The 20,031-nt window shown below is 42.8% G+C and overlaps 1 protein-coding gene across 3 annotated transcripts in view; it reads left to right on the top strand.

The window, feature by feature from the left end:
• The first annotated feature begins 4,165 nt into the window (after positions 1–4,165).
• The window catches only part of WIPF2 (WAS/WASL interacting protein family member 2), a 337,163-nt gene continuing 321,297 nt past the window's right edge, over positions 4,166–20,031 (top strand). Inside the window, exon 1 of one of the 3 annotated variants that reach the window (XM_078645527.1) lies at positions 4,166–4,385. The gene's annotated coding sequence lies outside the window, so the exon portion shown is untranslated. Of the gene's footprint in view, positions 4,457–4,483; positions 4,529–20,031 lie in introns of those variants that run through there. The other 2 variants (XM_078645528.1, XM_078645529.1) reach the window with 2 other exon arrangements.

Genomic DNA, 20,031 nt, shown 5'->3' with positions numbered 1-20,031 from the left:
ATTATATAAGGATATAAGGGCCCGCTTTATTAGGCCAATTTTGAAGAAAATTTGTCCTAGTTCGTATCAAGAGGGTTTTATTTATTTATTATCTTTGTCTTCAGTTGCCATCTGTAGTGCTGTGCTTAATTTTTTTATCAGAACTGCATTATCAATTAGGAAACGTTATGAATTGTGTTAGGAAAACTGGGAAATGCGATTGAAGGGTTTAAATCCATTCTGTTATTATCGGACAGCGATAGAATATGCTGAAAGTTTAAAATCATGCAAAAAAAATTATATTGTGAAATCTATATATTTATCCAACCTAAATGTTGCATTTGAAAAGTTTAAAAGATGTTTTATGTATGATGTTTACTTTTATGATTCAATGAATCGAATAAAGTTATTTGATGATGATGATAACTCTCTTGTTAATTGCAGTACATAAAATACAATTCTAATGTAGCACAGTCAGCTATGAACCAAAGTGAAATAGCTGCATGGAAACTGCAAGGCACAACAGTTTACTGCATTATTGTATTTCTCTAATCATTCATTATTCTAAGCTTGATAAATAGTGTTCCTTTGGATAATAATAAATACTTATTAGTAAACACAATCCCAACCACTATGTTATGTTTTAAATCCTGAGTTTGTATTACTCCAGACTAGGAATTCTTAACATATAATGTTTACCAGTAAGGATAACATTTGACTCCTACATGGTGAACCCTTATTGTCTTAAGCAGGCCACTGGAATTATGTGTACCGGGAAGGACAAATTATGGGGCAGGGTTGAGTAAATTATGTAGCAATAAAAGGCAAATTGTGTGGCGTTGTGTTGGCACATTTTGTAATAGTAGTACATAATTACTTTGTCATATTTAAACTTGTTAACACTGTCTGGGCATAGACTGCACCTTATTAGTACCAGTTTAACACCCAAATATAGCAATTAGCAACAGGCAGGTGACCAGTCACTCTTACAAATGGCCTACCACTGCGCAGAAATGTGTTGCTGCGTTTTTAGTAACTTTTGAATCATTTGAGCTAAAATCTGCAGAATATGTGGCAAATTATGGCTTATATGGCAAATACAGAAAATCTATAATTATGCAAAAGTCGCAGCGGCCGGACAATTAAATAATTCCAGTGGCCCTGGTCTCAGGTAACATTTCCTATACATTGTCTTACACACTTATACAAGCCATTGTGTCTGTATAATAAGTGTGTGATATAACGCACTCCAGCACCCTACTCTACCCCATATACTTGGAATGAGTAGCAGTGTCAAAGAATTTAACTACACATGACAACGGGTCTATGTAGAGATGAGGGTCACCATTGGAGGATGGTACTGATTGAATCCTTTGAGAAGGATGTCTGGGGAAAGCACAACAAATATTCTCACACCATCTGGCACCAGCACTAAAGCAAGCCCTGCAGCCTGTGCAATGCCCCAGGCCCTGAGGTAAAATCAAGTCAGCAGCTGATTGTGGGACGGCTGGTAGGAAGACATAGTCTATGAACGGAGGGATTTCATTTTTATTGTAATCAGTGTTTCTATAAAGTTTTCAATATTTCCAGTTAAGGCAAAACAAAGTTCATAACCTGACCAATGTGCTCTAAAGAATCTTCTAGTGCCACACTGTAACCTGCCAGCCAAATGCTCCAGGCTGAAACCTTGGATGAATTTCTCCCTCATTCTTTGAAAAATGTCCTTTTCTTAACCAACAGTGATTTTCTGCCTGTATGTATGTATATGTCATTTCAGTAGTACAACCCTAGCAAAAAGGTAGCGGAGCACTGTAAAAGGTCCCAAACAAAATTTTATTCTGGACACCTGTACCAAATCTTTGAGAGATATATTTATTAACATTTCACACAACACAGCCAAGTCAGTGAAGTTGTTGTGCTGCGTTGTGTGAAAAGAAAAGAGTAAAGTAACACCATAGTTGCAAAGATATGGTGCATTGGAATTGGGATTGAAAGGTCTGACATGCAAGTTCAAAGTGAACCCTCACATAATCTCTCTGTTCCCTCCCTATTCAACCTCTTCATTTCTTGGTTCCTTTTTCTCTATCTGTTCTCTCCTTTCCCTAGCCATTGGTCTCTGCCTCTCTCCCCACCTGCTTTTTCTCAGTTCCCCTTACCTCACCTTTTATATACCCCCTCTACCTTTTTGCTTTTAACAACCTTCACTCTGTCACTCTCACCATCTTTCCGTATCTGCTTTTTACTCTTTTATCTGCTCCATTTTCTTCTGGTGTCTCATTTTCTCTTTTCACCATCTGTTCTTTCTCTCAGCTGACAAGCCCTAGCTTGCTTTTGTCTTCTCTCACTGTTCACTCTACTGTTTCAACCTTCTGTCTCTCCCTCTCAGCATATAACCCTCTCTTTTTCACACTCTCTAGTAGTGCTACTGCCTGTGAACTCTAAGTCTATGCAAACACAAGGAGGTAATGGATGGAGCGCAGACACTTTTCGGACACTCACTCCCAGTCACAGATCTGGGTTGAATACATCATTGCTCACTTCGCCACCCCAGTTCAGACCCAGCTATGTGCAAATCAGTCTTGACCCTGTTCCTTATGGGAACAGTCCAGACTAAATTTCCAAGACAGGTCTTTCCTGGACCTGAAACTAGCACCGGTTTCATCAGCCAGGCTAGCTTGAATCCAGTGGCAAGAGAGCAAGGCACACTCCAGGCATACTCTCCCACCTTAGGGTAAACAAAGCAAACACAAGGAGATGATGGACAGAGACATCGCGCCAGGATACTTTGTAGTAGCAGAGCGCGCAATAAAATGTTTTATAACATAACATAACATAACAGAGTGCTGAAACATTTCAGACACTCACACCCAATGCACTGGGTATGCCAGACGTGGGTCCCGGGCTCACTGTGCCAGGCTGATGAGGCTCTGAAACTGGTCCCAGGATGCTTGTTTCCAGTCTAGGGAGGACCTGGCTTGGCAGTTTGGGCTGGACTGTTCCCATGAAGCACTGGGTCAATACTGATTTTCATATGGCTGTGTCTAAACTGGGGTGGCATGGTGAGCAAAAGAACAATGGATTTAACCCAGATCTCTTGACTGGGGGTGAATGTTTGATTTGCTCTGCATTCCGTCCATCATCTGTGTGTCTTTTGCTCTAAGTCTATCTTCAGCTACAGAGGGATGCTTCTGGAACTATCATTCATGGTACGGGGTAAAATTGTGAAATCTGTTTCTTATGTCAGCTGTCAAATTCTGCTTGGAGTGTATACGTTACTAGTTTTTTCACCTTTAAACTGTGCAGCTAATTGCAAAAGTTTGCTCAACACTCCAATGTGTAATACAAACTAAAGAACATAAACCAATTTTACATTGTACTTCTGCAGCTATTTTATAATCAGGCGACATCCTCTGATGTGTCCCAAAAATTGGTCTTTTGTCCAGAATCTTAGTCCTGAGATTTTACTGCACTGCCCAGACTGTGCCTTCTTGCCAGTTGATCACCCTACACATACCAGACACTACCCATTCAAATACCTGCCACGTTCAGTGATACTTCGTGGTGTCAGTCATCATTTTTTGTGTAGTTTTATACAGTGCAAACTCGACCCGTTTTTTGCTTTTTAGGCACAGGGAGATAAAGTAATTTGCCCAACATTTATTTATTAATAAAGTTTTATATAGTGCGAACAAGAGCCCGAAGGAAATCAGAGCGCTTTACAAAGGATGAAAGGAAAGACATAAATGCAATGTCGACACCAAGTAAGAATACAAAACAGGAAGAAACTCATAATTCGAGGACATATGAGTCAGGGAGAGAAATACAACAACAGGTATATCGCGGGTTACAGAGGGGGGCACACTATGCGGTTAAGAAGAGCAACATCAAAATGATGGTATAATGGTTGTAGGATCAATGTCTTCTAGCAGGATGTGGTAATTTCTCCGCACTCGCTCGGCGCGAGTACTCAATAGTACGATCTCATACATAGCACGCTGTCCATACCTTATTTAGCTCAGCAGCAGGTACCCTCTATACTTGTAACATTAGCGCACTTTGCATGTAGTGACTTCTCAATTGCCCATCTCAAGATGGTCGCCATGCGCACGCAGACGCAATTATTTATATGCACGGTTGGAGTAGGAGGAGCCGTGTACCACACACAGCGCAGGCGCGCTCGCCCGCCACCCGCCCTCTCACCGGAAAAGTCGTTGCCTCCATTTTGTTTGGTTCCTGGGCTGCGGCCGCCCGTTTTGACACATTTCCGGGTTCAGTGGAAAAGTCAGCCGGACTGAAGGCGGTGGAAACTGTGAGGCCTGTAACTGCTGGGAGCGCGCCACAGCTGACAAAGTCCCCGCCCGGCCTGAGAGCCCATGGTGCGGCTCCAGGGAGCGGGTCCGGGAGGGGTAAGTGAGTTGAGAAGGAACGGTACCAGCCTGGGGTGAAGTGGTGCAGGAGGTGTGGCTAGTATACAAAGGTACGAGATGAAGATCTGGGTGGCGTGAGAAGTCAGGGCGGATCAGAGAGCATTTCAGAATGGTCGCTAAAGGTGAGGGATATCTAGGGTTGGAGAGGGGATAAGAGAAGTGTTTGATTGCCTGTGGCAGTAGGAAGAGGATTTATAAAAGGGACCAGGTGTGATGAGAACAGTAAATCGGAAGATCGATGCCAGTATGCGTAGTGATGGATGTGGCAACGAGAGTTCGGCGATTTACTGCAACAAAATGTAGTTGGTGCCGTGATGTTCTAAGGAGAGGAAGTTATCAGTCTACCAGTGCCCCTGAATTGGCAAACGTGGTGATTACTGAAGGTGTTTATAGGTCAATCAGCAGTTAGACTAGATTGTATCTGAAAGATTGTCACTGGAAGTTTGCAGAGTCGCCCACCTGAATTGTAGATCACGGTGTGACGTACAGAGAGTTCTAAAATGATAGTTATGAGTATGTCTTCAGCTGTAGCGAAATGGTCATGCATGCCATGGGCCCAGTACAGTGGTCGGCGATAAGTATTGAATGGAAGGGGCATTTCTGTATTTTACCAGCACCGTACTTGTTCTTCTGCACAACTACTTTTTGTAGTTGCGAGAGTAAATTATGTCCCGTGATCACTGGCCCTGTATGTATAAAATGGGGTTTGGACTTTTTGTCTACTCGGTGTTCAGAAATGGCAGTGACTAACCATTGCATGTTTTATTGTTATGGAACCGTATTTGTTAATTGGGTGTCTTGTACTTGCATGAAGAAAGACTCCTTGTCATTTGTCCGTGAATTCACGAACTGAACGTTTCACTTTGGTGTTGTAAAGGTTGGCATATTATTTAGTGATAGCAATCGAAAGGGCAATCAAGCTCTCTTCATACAAGACATCAAGATAATGGGGGCCCAGTGATTAGTTGTCATAAATGTGGAGTACAGTGCTGGTTATTTAAGGATTTATAGCTACTGATTTGCTGCTGTCTGTCAAAGGGTCAATTAGAAATGTTGCAAGCAGTAGCTCCTGGGTATGAGGAACTAAATGGTATGACGAGCTGGTAGAGATTGTCATAAATCTAATTCCCTTAAACATTTCTGGTTCATCCTGTATACCAGCAATGCATGAATACATTACTATTTGTTGGCTCTTAACGTGATGCTGTTCAATTAAGTTATAAAGATCTAATAACCTAAATCGATTGTAGGTGTAATGGGAAACACGAGTGAAAAGGATGGACGTTTAATGTTGTACAGAAAATACCTGGAGTAGAAGAACTTTAAGAGTCTTCAAAGCATAACTTCCTGAACTATTGGCCTCTTCTCTTATACACATAAATCTAGGTTTATGAAGGAAAAACACATAAAATGGATTGAGCATTTTTATGTGAATTAACAATTGACCTATTCTGGTGTAATGAGAGTTTGATTCATGGTTTGTTTTGTGGCATAAGACCAGCAGCAAGCCAATAGTTTTATTTGTTGCATTAGCAGTGACTATTACTTGCTCATCATGTACATCAAGCAAATTGGAATTTGTCTTTGGTATTTGATTATTATGAGGAGTGTTATCTGTTCATTAAATTCACATCAGAGGCTACGTGCATGTGTGGCTGGTCATTGGCAATCTCATTGTACAAGGGCAGTTGCCACACCAACTGTATCGTTAGCATTGGATGTTGGTATATGTCTTGATGTCCTTGGGTATAATACATGCTGCATGCTTTACAGTATGAACACTTGGCTTTCTTATTGAGGAGATGGCGAGATCTGTTCTGTGGGGGATTTTGTCAACTCTCTTTTCCTGCCCTAAGCACCTTGATTAGATTCCAGAGTGGAATGCATCGCTTTGGATGTTGGTCTATGTCTTGATGTCCTTGGGTATAATGCATTGCTGTATGCTTTACAGCATGAACACTTGGCTGTCTTATTGAGGAGATGGCAAGATCTGTTCTGTGGGGGATATTGTCAACTCTCTTTTCCTGCCCTGAGCACCTTGATTAGATTCCAGAGTGGAATTCACCGCTTTACATATTTAGAAGTAATTCATTTTTCCTTGGATTGTCATCGTAGGCAGAGGTCTTGGTGATTAGGTTTTTTTTGTGACGTGTTTTGATGTGTAATATAAGTTGCTGGCGATTAGATGAATGAGGGTGAAAACCCTTTGAAACTCTTCACAATTGCCCGGTACGTCTGAGAAGAAGTGGTGAAGTTTGTCCTTTGGTTAAGAAATTTCAAAGACTCTGTGTATAACAGCTAACATCATAGTCTGATAATGTGGTGCAAGTTAACTTGCTGTTCATAGGTTGCATTTGCCTGTGCTTAGTTTTATAGTGGAAGTGCCTAGCTTAGCCCCTTGCGTGGAAAGGCGTTTGTCTTGTGCCTCTGATCTCTTTGGGCTTAAGATACTCTTTTCCTTTGGTTCTCAGATTGAGTTGTTGACCATGCTTGTTAAAAGAGAAGCCTCACTGACTGCTGAGAAGTTTGCATTGTATGGTGTATTGCATGTTCCATGAATTGTAGCTCGTGTTTTCCCCATTGGTTCAGTGTTTACTTTCTTGGTATTGTAAGTTTTATAGTGGGCTTGGTATCCCCATGTGACATTAGCTGTGATGCATACTTTGGCCTTCATTTGGATCATTACAGTACCTTTGGCAGTGGCATTGGAAACCTGCAGTTTCTGTAATGGCTGGCAAAATAAAACTAGGTTAGAACGGGTTATTGTGCTTTGTAGTAAAGCCGTCAAAGCCTATTTTGCTTTTGACTAATGCTGGCCCTTATTGACCAAATTCTTCTCTAAAACCATTATTAGATAGTTAAATAACGGGTACTGAGTTTTACTTACATGATAAGGTGCAAGTTTAAGTAACATTTTTCTTGTAAAGTATTTTATTGATTTTCCAAAACTTATAGCACACAGTAAACAGTCTTTCCCTTTTCCCCCACCTTCCTTCCAAACCCACCCTTCCTGGCTGTTGGCAATAGAATCCTTTCCAAGCTTTTTCAGATTTCCATGGACATATTTGTCCTGCATATATTGCTTTTTCTTGTATACAGCACAAGGCCATTTCCCTTTTCCAATCTCCAATACCTGGGTGTCTATAGGAGCACCATCGATGTGCTGTTTCCCGTTTGGTAAGAAGGAGCACCAAATTAATCTACATCTGTCGTTAGAAGGTGGCAATCCGAATCCTTCCATATCCCCAGTAAGGCCAAGGGAGCAGTCCTCTCTATCCCCAATCCAGTAACTGGCTCTACCTTCTGATGTACTCTCCCAAAACTCTTTAAGAACGGACAGTCCGAAATTGTCTGTAGGAAAGTTCCTAATTGTTCACACTGTCGAAGATACAAGTCATCCAAGATCTTTCCTATAGTTTTGAGGTGCATTCTGGTATAATAAAGTCTATCTAAAATTTTGAGTTGTATCAATCGATAGCGAGCCTTAATTGCTGTGGATCTGGGAAATTGTAAGACTTTTACCCTATCATCATCACCTATTTCTCCAATATCAGTCTGCCGTTTATTTTTCAATGTTACCAAATCTTTCTGAGTGATTCTTATCAGGGTCCGGTACATAAGCAAGATCATTTTTATTTGTAGGGGACCATCCAAACTATACTTCAGTGGTGAGGATTTCATAATTTCATAATTTCATTTCCCATTGTAATCTGTGCTTTCAGAGCACGTCGTAACTGTAAATATCTGGGAGGAGGACATCTTATATTCTGCTTGAAGGTGTGAGAATGGTGCCATTCCATTGGCATCCCAAATGTCTGCCAGAGAACTGATCCCTATTAGATCCCACTTTCGGAAGCCCTCGAGTTTAGTGACTTCTTTCAGTGTCATACCCACCCACGCTCTATGGAACTTATGCCACAACTTCCCAGGCAGCTTTGTGGCGGGTGGAGCCTTTTTTAGAGTCCCCTCCATAGAGCACATGTAGGTAACCTTTCTCTCTGATCTTCTCCCTATCCATGTGAAACGTTGGATGAGTTTGTGGTGTATTGGCCCAATAATTGACTATAGACATGTGAGTGGCTTAATAGTAGTTTCTTACATTAGGAAGGGCAATCCCCCTCTCGTATGTGGACCGTTGTAATGTTGTTCGTGCTATTCTAAGGGTACCTCCCTGCCATAACGCGCTCTGCATAATCGTGTCTGCTGCTTGGGAAAATATTTTTGGCATCCTGTAGGGGATGTTTTGCAACATGTAAGTAAAGCTGGGGAGGGCTACCATTTTAAACAACTCTGCTTTCTCCAAAAAGGAAAGGGCGAGCACTCCCCAGTGTTTCACATCTATCTCTAAGTGCTGCAATAGAGGTGTAAGATTATCTACATAATGTAAAGTGGGAGTCGTAGATATTGAAGTTCCCAAATACTTAAAATGTTTCTTTTCAATTTGCAATGGGAGGGGAAAAGTATTACTTGCCACCTATGTGCCCATCGGTAAGATCGATGATTTTTCCCAATTAAACTATAGTCCTGTGTACTCACATAATGATGCAAATATCTCTTTTATATAACTACTGAGGGATTTATCACGGATGGATACATATAACAGCTTGTCTTCTGCATATAATGAAATACGATCTTCCCACGCGTGATCCCATGTCAGTCCTTAAGCTGTGCATCTCTTATTACCCATTACTCTAGTGTTTCAATTGTTAATCCAAATACTAATGGTGATAGGGGGCGTCCCTGTCTCGTCCCTCTTTATGTCGGGAATGCTGTTGACAGATCCCCATTAACTTTTACTTTAGCTAGGGGTGGGGTGTAGAGTTATCTAATCCATTTCAGAAAGTTTGGACCAAACCATATTCCCCAACATTGTGAACATAAAGGGCCAGGCCACCGAATCAAGCGCCCCATGAGCATCCAGTTAGACCACTGGCAATGGTAACTGTAGCTCCACTGCTGGCGCTATGTTATTATGTAGCCTTTGTTTTTTAAAAATCTTTTTATTGGTGTTTTTTGTGCATCATTTACAAATCTTTCCATTTTGTACGTTAGCATACAATTAACTTAGCCGGCATTATTGCAGTAGAAATTTTGGTACATTGTATTTTCATTCTACCCCCTTATAATGATAGTTTTTTGTCCAGTAGTTTGTTTTTTGTTCTCGTAAGTGTGTTCCTGCCTTATACATATCATTTATTACCAGTAAACATTGCCTCATCTCTGTATATGTAAAACACACCTGAATGTATATCAAAGACTTTTAGGAGTGCCTACATCTTCTGGGGGGTACATTAATGGTATACTTGAAATTTCAATAATATTTCTTCAATCCCCATTCACCTCAAACTTTATTAAACAACAAAATAAAAGAAAATAAGGGGGGGTTATGTGTCTGGTTTATCTAGTATCTCCGTGAATCTGGACTGTAAGATTACATGTTCTTGGGATGGTGTATCTGGCGAAGTGGTGCCAATTTACCATTGTGTTTCTCTGTTGGCGTATTTCTAACATTCCTGGTCTCGTGCGGCTTTCCCGCCCTTTTAACTGTCTAGTAGGTCGTCTGCTGGACTTGGTGGTGCTTCCCTATCTTCTTCGTCTGTTGAATTCATATTAATTTATGGCTCATTACTGTCATTCTGTTCTGTGTGCTCCCACATTGTCAGTACTGCAGACCACATATCTGCGATAGGGCGGAGCCTAACCCCCTGGCCTCTTACCTCATCAATGCTCATTCTTATTATGTAGCCTTCTAAGGTTAAGACTTGTTGACCTATGTTGCATAAAGCCTTTTTCGTCTGGCTAAGTAGAAGTAAAGTTGTATCCCTTTGACTTGTTCAGAATGACAGAATTACACGGCTTCAAATGGTTTGACTCACTTAAGAACTTATTTAACTTCTAAAGCATCCATTTGGTCTGCATACAATACAATGTTACAGACAATTTTTATAAGCAGAAGTACACGAAGGAATCAGTAAAATAAAAAGACACTGAAAGAAACGGGAGACAGACTTTGATTTGTCTGCATTTACTGTAAAATAGTTTAATCAAATTTTGATTAATACGATGCAGTGGTCATATCATATTTATGGTTTAATTTTGCAGATAGTGTACATCTGTAATAGGGGTGAGAGTTTATTGGAGTTGGAAAACCCCCAGAATGTCTCCATTTAAAAATATGGTCCATCGATTGTTCACCAAGGCTTATTCTACCTGAATCAGTCAATATTGTGACCCATGCTAAGATACACATGAGCCCACTGCATCCTGGACGCTAGTTACACCAGGACTTCAGGCTCTCTATACATGTAGTTAAAGTCTTGTCTTAGTATCCCAAACTTTCCTGTACCCCGATAGAACTCTCAGTGACTACCTGCAGTAATGCTTCTCTAGCAGCACAGTCCTTACATGTGCATAATGCTGTTGTATGCACTTGGCATGTGTGTGTGTGTGTGTGTGTGTGTGTGTGTGTGTGTGTGTGTGTGTATATATATATATATATATATATGTGTGTGTGTGTGTGTGTGTATATATATGTGTGTATGTATGTATATATGTTCGGGACATACCAGATACAATCCTCTTTCAACGAGTCACAAGCAACTTCTTTGTAGTCATATATAACACAGGCCATAGTTTGATTGTCGTTGGTGACAGACTGAGATAAAGCAGAAGCTGTTACCAGAAATCACAAATATTTTCCCAAGTTCTTGAGTTTCGATTACATTTTGAAATTGATTATGGCTAACTGTAACTTTCTAGCTAACCTCGGAGGTAAGAGTTTCAGCTTCAAAGAATCACTTTCACCGAGCCAGTTGTATTCAGCTTGAAGCAGTGTTTGTGAGCGGAATTTTAAGTGCGTGCGTTGTGAAAGCCACCTTCAGGCCGAGTTTAGGGTATGATTGGCTGCAACATTAACACAGGTAGACGGTGCATGTCTGAGATACTTTTTATAGCTAAACGATCAATGTCGCCCAATGACTTGTCTGACTCTGTTTACTTGGCTGGGCCGAATTTGTATGCAGTCACGATAACCGCGTGTGGTGATAGCTTCTTGTGTTCAGATACTGATGAATAGCATTTGCGCGAAATAATTAGTAGGTACTGACGTGCTTCATAGTAATAACATGGATGTTCAGGGCTGTTTATCTGAACCATAGCCTTGTATCTTCATGCAGAGTCATTGTTAATTGACTGCGGAGCGCGTTCTGTCTCTAAACAATGAAAGTCTTGTGTTGCAAAAATATTGAAATTTAAATTCACGCATTGAGAACTGCTTTCTGTAGGAACAAATCCGTTTAGCGCATGTCAAGCGCTAACATATTCCTTGTTCTTGCCATTCTGGTTCACGATCGTTTAGTATAACTGTTAGGTTAGTCAGTAAAGCCAAATCTTTGCTTCTACATTGTAGACTTTGTGATTTTTATTATCAATCAATCAATGAATCAATCATGCCATTTGTATAGCGCACCACTCACCCGGGAGGGTCTCAAGGCGCTTTATCGGTAATAGCTATCCTTGTTAAAATCTCCTGCAGACTAGAAAGCTGTGAAAACACTTTGTATCCAGCAAACGTCTCCAGCTTGACATATATTTGCACCGAGCGTGCTGGCGTTACATTCACACCAGCTTAATTCATTTGATATATCTGCTTCCACTCTTGGACTATACAGTGCCGCGCGTGGTCTTTGGCAGCGCCTTTCACTGACAGAATTGTTTCTATATCTGTCATGGGAATGGTCAGAATTTTATTGAGCCATCTTTTGAAGTTTTTTTCTCTCAACTGCATTGTTTTTCTTCCTTTCAGGATGTTAGTACATTTCAGAAAATGCTGCAGTTGCAGGAACATTATCTTTCTTTCACCAAAGTGATGCTACTTCAATAATATTAATAGTAATATGTCAAAGGCAGACCATCCATTTTCCTAATACAGTTGAAAACTTGCACGTCCCAGCATCTTTTATAACACAAAAAGACTTACTTAACCTTCTACAAGGCATTTTAGCCTGGAAACCATGCAGCATATATAGCCGTCAGCTGTTTTTTTTAATGATGAGATTTCAACATAGAATCGATATAGGAGTCGAAGGTATAAGGTTTACTCGAAAAACCACATTTGCATTTTTTTTTTTTGCTTCGTGTTTTGGTGTAAACCTATCCTCGATAAATATTACTTTCAGACTATGTTAACTTGCATTATACTGGCCTGCGCAAAAGAAAGTAACACATCACTGCTACATGTGCATCTTTTAGTGATGGCTGCCATTGATTGAGAAAAACCTCTCAAAAAGAGATGCTGCCTTTTGAATATTGCATTGTTCTAATCATTTGTAAGTTATTGTAGCTGAAAATTGGGTGTTTGCTGTGCGACTGCCTCTTTCCTGAATTTGCGGTGAAATCCTTTTATGTCGCTGTTTGATGTGATTTGGTTGTACTAGGGAAGATACGCTTTGCTTGCTAGGTTGAGTGTGGCTCTAGACATGGTATTTATTATTCTTATCTTTGCTAGGTGTTATTTGCATTTCAAGATTTTGGGGCATTAACTGTTCCATATTACCTCTAGAGGGACAGTGTTAGTGTTGTACAGTTGTGACAATAAAAAAAATTTCGCATTCCTACGTTTATCTTTCAATTAACTTATTAATAAACGAAATTGCGATGCTTGCCTTTGTTTAAAAAGCAGTAGAGTTTTTCATCTGCTAACTCACTTTTATAGTTTAGGTAAAAGAAGTGACACTTTCGTGTATGTTTCAGCGTTCTGCTATTTTGGGATGCTTTTTGGCAGTGGTCTTTGGAATTTCTTCTTACGTTTTAACCACTGCTAAATTTTAAGGCTAATCAATTCCAGATCAGGACCAGGCTAGACCAATTGCAATATTCTACCAAAGTATCTTGAAGACAAGTAGAAGTAAATTCCCTATGCAAAGAGTGTACCTTGTGGCAGACCGAATTTGTCAAGGAAGAAACGTGTATTAAAGGGATTAACACCAAGTGAAGCTACTGGTTTATCTGTGACGAATGGATGAAAGCTAATAGTGAATGAACTGCGGTATAACGACATGCAATGAAAAGTCCTTAAGCATCACTTAGATTGTGTGCATATGCAGAAGGAAGTATTTCTCCAGTTGTGGGCAACAGTACAGCAAGGTGTCATTGTTTTTAGGTCTCGGCTGCACGCGCGGAAGCGCGTGTCCCACGACAGCCTATTGTTGCCGTGTCTCCTTTCCAGGAGACACTGCTGGCCGCGCGCATCGCCTTGGAGGCGATTTCAAACAAGCACGCGCACTCTCACACACACACACACACAGAAGCGCCCATGCACGCACGCACATACAGCCTCCCACACACACATACACACGCACACAGACACACGAGTGCTGCCCGCACACCGCACCCCCCAGCCCTTTCTAACTTACCGGGGCAATCTCGGGGGACTCCGCCGCTGCAGCTCTTGCCAGCTCCTTTCACGGGGCTCCCTCTTGGTCAAGGGAGCCCCGCAACAGTCGACTAACCTCCTGCTGGCGGGCCCGGGGTTCTCCACTGCTCACAGGAGCCCCGGGCCGCGATACGCATGCCTCCTCTTCCGGTCCTGACGCGGCCCCGCCCCCGTCACAGGCGACATTGCCTGACTTCCGGTGGGGAAAGTGAAAGCGATCGGAGCCGGTCGCGCGCGGTTTTATATGTAAAGCAGACTTCTCACAACTCTGTATTAATATATTTCTGCTTTGTCTACGGCGGCGCGAACAAATAATATTAAGCATTATCATTTCATTACAAAGAACTTGGTCACAAAATAATGTTAAAAGCTCTAAATTAAATGCTGCGAGACCTATTGCATTGTAAATGCTTGTTTTAAATGCTTTGTGCTACTCAGACATTGTGAAAGTATACTGTGGATTGTTACAAAGTGTGTGAAGAAGTAAACTCGCAGTTTTTTAATGATTCATATGACTCACAAAAATCTCTCTCTCGAAGGGTAATAGCTGGGGAAGTTCTACGATGAGTAATGGTATGCCAAATGGTAGTTCCTGTAAGCGATTTCCATGATATGTTGGAAGGTGAGCCTGCTTTAAATGCTGCACCTTTTTGTCTTTTTTCTTTCCTCGTTCTGTTGGCCAAAAATGTACATAACCTCGGTAATGGAGTGGAGGTTAGGTTTGGGTTGGGCAATAAAGCACTGCAAAACTGTGTATGACTGCATCATCACTACGATCGCAAGGCTCAAATCTAAAGTAGAGGCTGCAGAAAATAATTTAAATAAAGCTTAAAGTTCTGAGCTCTAGTTTCCTCAAGGGGTGGATGTTGTCTGTTGGGCAATCTTATTATTTAAAAAAAATAATCAAAATCTGTTTATTGAATGTTATGTCACAGATTACAAACAGTGCATGAAAACAAGAACCAGAGTGCGTTCAGGCTTTCTCTACAGGTGCACGTCTCAGTCTTTAGATAGCTAGAATAAAGACACATTTTCACAGTACATTATGAACGACTCCTAGAAATCAACTCGGAAAAGAGTATTTTGCACTATTTTGTTGTATAACCCCATTATCTAATATGAAATACAAGCGCAAACCCCTTTTTTAAATCCCTTGAATAGTTGAACGCTTTCGTTGGTTGAACGACTAAGACCCAGGCAGGTAAATAGGGTTGCCTGCAAACAGCAATAGAAAGAAAGAAAAAAAAGAATAAAAGCGAAAAAACCATCAACAACTGTACCCAGGGAGGTTCATGAGCTAGTTTGATATAGGGAGGGAGGCCAGGTCGTAGTGGGAATCCCCTGCAGCCAGCACGGGAGGAACCCCAGGTGGGTCAACGTTCCAGTGGTCCCAACCTTGGGAGAAAGTAGGTCCTGACTAAATCAGGAAGAGATGTTATGTTAAGTTATGTTAAATCTATTTGTACCACGCACAGATACTCGAGTGTCCCGGCGTGAGCTCGGAGAAAGGAACCACTGACCAAAGCATTAATCAAAAAAGAAAGTTTTTAGCTTTTTTTTTTTTTAAATCAAAGAGTCTTGAATAATGCGTAGAGTCAGGGGTAGAGAGTTCCATGCCAAAGCAGCTTTGCGCACAAAGGAGCTCCCGCCCAGCCTCTGTCCTTTGAATCTAGGGGTCAGCATCAGAAGCTGAGAAGATGACCGCAGCTCTCTCGCCGGTTTATAAAACACAAACCTCTTCTGGAGGTAGGAAGGACCCTGGCCATATAGGGCCCTATGGGCGATCACCAGGGTTTTGAATTTCATACGTGCCTCCACCGAAAGCCAATGCAAAGAACGCAGGAAGGCACGCACAGTACACCTGCGAGATATACCCAACAGGAGTCTAGCAGCCGCATTCTGAACGACCTGCAATTTGTTCAGAAGGTAGCCAGGAATGCCGACATAAAGTGCGTTGGCATAATCCAAACGAGACAAAATCAAAGTACGAACAACCGTTTCTCTGGCAGGTCTAGAGAGAAAAGACAAAAACTTCCTCAAGGCTTTTAGTGTACCAAAACAAGTCCCAGCCAGTTTTTTAACCTGAGTGGAGGAGGACAAATTCTCATTATACCAGACCCCCAGATTTTTTGCCGCAGTACCCGTAGCATTAGGCATGGGGAAGCCAGGAGGCTATAACATCTCTCGGAAGTTAGCTGGGAAAACACCATACAAGAGAACCTCTGATTTTCGAGTTATTGTTGGCCTGATCAATCCGTAGAGAGAAATAGCAACTTTTGGCTGCTGCTATAGCGTTGTAATAGCTTTTTTGTTTGGCTCTAAGTAAGATTTTTGCTAGGAGGCCATAGTTGGTAGCGCGCCATGCCCGTTCTAGTACTTTACACTCGTGTTTCAAGGCTTTCAGATCCATGGAAAACCATGGTTTAGAACACAGCTTTCCAAACTTTTCATGTTGGTGACACACCTTTTTGTGAAAAGATTTTAAGGGACACGGTAATGCGAGCGAGTGCAGCGAGCTCATCCAAACCACCCACACACACACACAACCCCCCCACACACACACAACCCACCCTCACAACCCCCATACACACACCCCTCCACACACACACCCTTCCACACAGACACCCTTCCACACAGACACCCTTCCACACAGACACCCTTCCACACAGACACCCTTCCACACAGACACCCTTCCACACAGACACCCTTCCACACAGACACCCTTCCACACAGACACCCTTCCACACAGACACCCTTCCACACAGACACCCTTCCACACAGACACCCTTCCACACAGACACCCTTCCACACAGACACCCTTCCACACAGACACCCTTCCACACAGACACCCTTCCACACAGACACCCTTCCACACAGACACCCTTCCACACAGACACCCTTCCACACAGACACCCTTCCACACAGACACCCTTCCACACAGACACCCTTCCACACAGACACCCTTCCACACAGACACCCTTCCACACAGACACCCTTCCACACAGACACCCCTCCACACATCTGCCCCAGATAATGTACGTATGTTTGTATGGATCTGAAGAAAACCCACATGGTTGAGTTTATTTTTTTGAAATGGAGATACGTATTTCATAATTAAATATGCATATTTTGATAAACTGAAAAGCTGAGGTTCCGGTGATAATCACTAGCTCTACTTGAATCCATAATCGGTAAGAATGTGTTATGTCTTCTCAAATAGTACTTTGAAGGGATGCTGAGCATGCACCAGGCACCCCTGATACAATGACAGTTTATGAACTCAATTTGTCAAGTCGGAAAATAAAATGCGCATCATTAAAACAGCATAGAAACGACCCATTATCTAGATGTGAAAGTAATTAAAGCAGACAAAAAAAGAGTAAAAAAAAAGACTGCCTTCGCCCAAAAAGCAACTGATAAAACCAATACATTAGAACAGAGTCATCGGTCACCGGTGAGAGCTGCAACACTTCATTTACAAAACATATTTTAGCCTTCCCAGATACATTTTGTCGACGGAGAAAAGCCTGCCAAGTGTTTCGAGAAACACTCCCTTTATGGTAAGCAGCTGGTGCGAAGGAAAACACTGCTTGTAGGGTCTGCCCGATCACAATTTGGGATGTTGTAATGTCTCAGTATTGGTAGTGCCCCTCAGACGGCTCCCGGGCACACACACAGCCGCACCCGATCACTTCACAGGTCTTTGAAAGACCATTTAACGTGCTACTGAGGCTTTGTTATTCATATTAGAGCCCCTGCAGCGCCACTCTGCCTGTTGCTGGAAGGCCCGCCTGGGTGATGGAGCATGTTGATCGCGCGACACGCCTACGCATGGGGCGCGACACAGTATGGAAAGCTGTGATTTAGAGGGAGAATCCCTAGCCAGCTTGGGCTGGCAAGGAGCAGAAAGAGCTGAGGCAGAAATCCAATCAGTAAAATTGGATAGATTACCCTTAAGATCTTCCTGGAGAGTAACCGACACGCAGCCAAAGTGATAGAAAACTGAATAGAGTCAACTTTTATAAAGATTGGCGGATGGTGGCAGTCGACCTGTCAAGCCAACTGGGTAATATCCCAAGAGAAACAGACCAAGATACCGGCAGAGGCTTAGTCACCTAAATCGGAAAATTAGAGCACACAGGATCTAAAATATGGCCCCCCAGATGGGTAGGATGGATGACCCATTGTGAGAGATGAGCCAAATGAAGGGAGCTAAGGAAATCATTCGAGTCTCCTGTATCAGATAGGTCGAGATGAAGATTAACATCACCCAAAACCAAGTAGTGAGAAAAGCGTACTGCTCACTCTGCCACCGCATCCCCACATGATTTAAGAAAGGCGTCAGCGGGACCGGGAGGACGATAAATAAGGGAGCCCCCTATAGTGAAGTGAGGTGAGAGCTGTATACTAAAGTCCAGCGCCTCGCACTCACCCCATACGGCGAAGGCCTCACCGTGTAACACCCTGCCTTCCTTATACAAAATAGCCAGACCGCCCCTCTTCCAGCTGGTTGTCCACGCGATAAAGCTTGTAGCCTGCAGGTGTTACCAGAGCTACAGTGGGATTGGAAGCAGAATGCAACCAAGTCTCAGTGACAAACCGCAAATCCAAGGCGTTGTCAATGACCAAATCAAACACATCAACATGGTGCTTCCTTAAAGATCTTGCGTTTATAAGGGCCGCACTAATACGTAAAGCCTTTACAACTCCCTTGGGCTGCTGGTCAGGTGGTCTGGTCGACATCAATGTAAACCCACACTCGGGACACACCGAGTCCAACTGGGGATCGAAGACGGGCCTCCCTGTGAAAGGCACAGGGGCGGCCGAAGAGACGTCAGTAACTCACCCTGTAATTGCAGGCGGTTAGTAACAGAAGGCCCTAATTGGGAAGCATGACAGGCCCTGGCCGCTGACTGGGCGCAGACGGGCTTGCCTTTGGCGTGCCCACTGCGCGCGTCCGCTGCGTGTCCGAACAAAGGCCATTAAATAGCATTGCCCAGGTCGGCGTGTAGCGTGCAGAGACTAGAGCACTAACCGCCAAAGTCAAATGGCACAAAAAGATGGCAGCTGAGCCGAAAAACAGCCTCCAGGAAGTGCGAGTACAAAGGATGAACGGAGTTTAACACACTCCGACCTCTAAAGAGCTAAAAATAGTCTCTCCAAACACAATTATCAGAGCACCCCAATAAATTCCCAATCACGTTCTTGGTGAATGTTATACGAGTACAATATAGTAGCGAGCCCCCCAATGAATTCCCCAATAATACAAAAAGATGTAAAGCTCTTAATCTTGAACTGCAAGCAAACAGGTTGAGTCCCTCAGAGAGGTAACCAACTAGGGGGCTCCAAATATAGTCATAGCCCTTGCGGTAGTCTTCAGCTAGGTCTGACAGGCGTTCTAGGGCCAGCGCACGACACAAGCGGGCATGCCATTGGGTGAGTGAAGGAGCCTCCGGGTTCTTCCAGGCTGCGGACAAAGCCATCTTTGCTGCTCCCAAGCATAACCTCATGATGAATCTACCCCAGTGAGTCTGGTATTTGAGCATTGGATCACGGATACCCAGCAGGATGTGTTCCATGGAATCCCCAATTGGATACCCCATGATGAGCTTGATTTGGGATAGGATCTCTTTCCAAAAGGTCTCTATGACTGGACAATCCCACCATATATGCTTGAAGTCCCCCAGGAGGCCACACCCTCGCCAACATTGGTCAGAAGTGTCGTCGAAGATGAAGTGCAGTTTGTGTGGGTGGAGGCACCAATCGTATAATGTTTTATAGTGGGCGATTAAACTTCGCTATATCTTTGTACAAGGCGTTCCGCTGTTTCTCCGAGGGCAATGACTGCACCATGTCCTCCCAAAATGTTCTGTGATGTTGCGTTTGATACGGAGTCAGAGTGAGCAGAAGTGTATAAAGAAAAAGATACACCCTCTCCCCATGGTGCCGGATCAAACAAATTTTTCTAGCGGAAGTAGTTCCCTTGTGACCTCTTGGCGTAGTTGTGGTTGTTGGACCCAGTGCACCAATTGTATGTAGTGGCAGAGCTCAGTTTGAAGCGGGACATGCAATCTGCGAAGGGGCGTATTTTATCTCCGTAAAAAGGGTCTGAGATCATGATGCAGCTGTCCTCCCTCCAAAGATCAAAGGGTCCTTCTTGGAGAGCCGGCGGAAAGGCAGCGCTAAAATGGA

The sequence above is a fragment of the Lissotriton helveticus genome, chromosome 5_1 (assembly GCF_964261635.1).
Source record: "Lissotriton helveticus chromosome 5_1, aLisHel1.1, whole genome shotgun sequence".
Taxonomy (NCBI): domain Eukaryota; kingdom Metazoa; phylum Chordata; class Amphibia; order Caudata; family Salamandridae; genus Lissotriton; species Lissotriton helveticus.
Note: the sequence above shows the minus strand (reverse complement) of the source record. Positions and strands in the feature narration are given on the sequence as shown.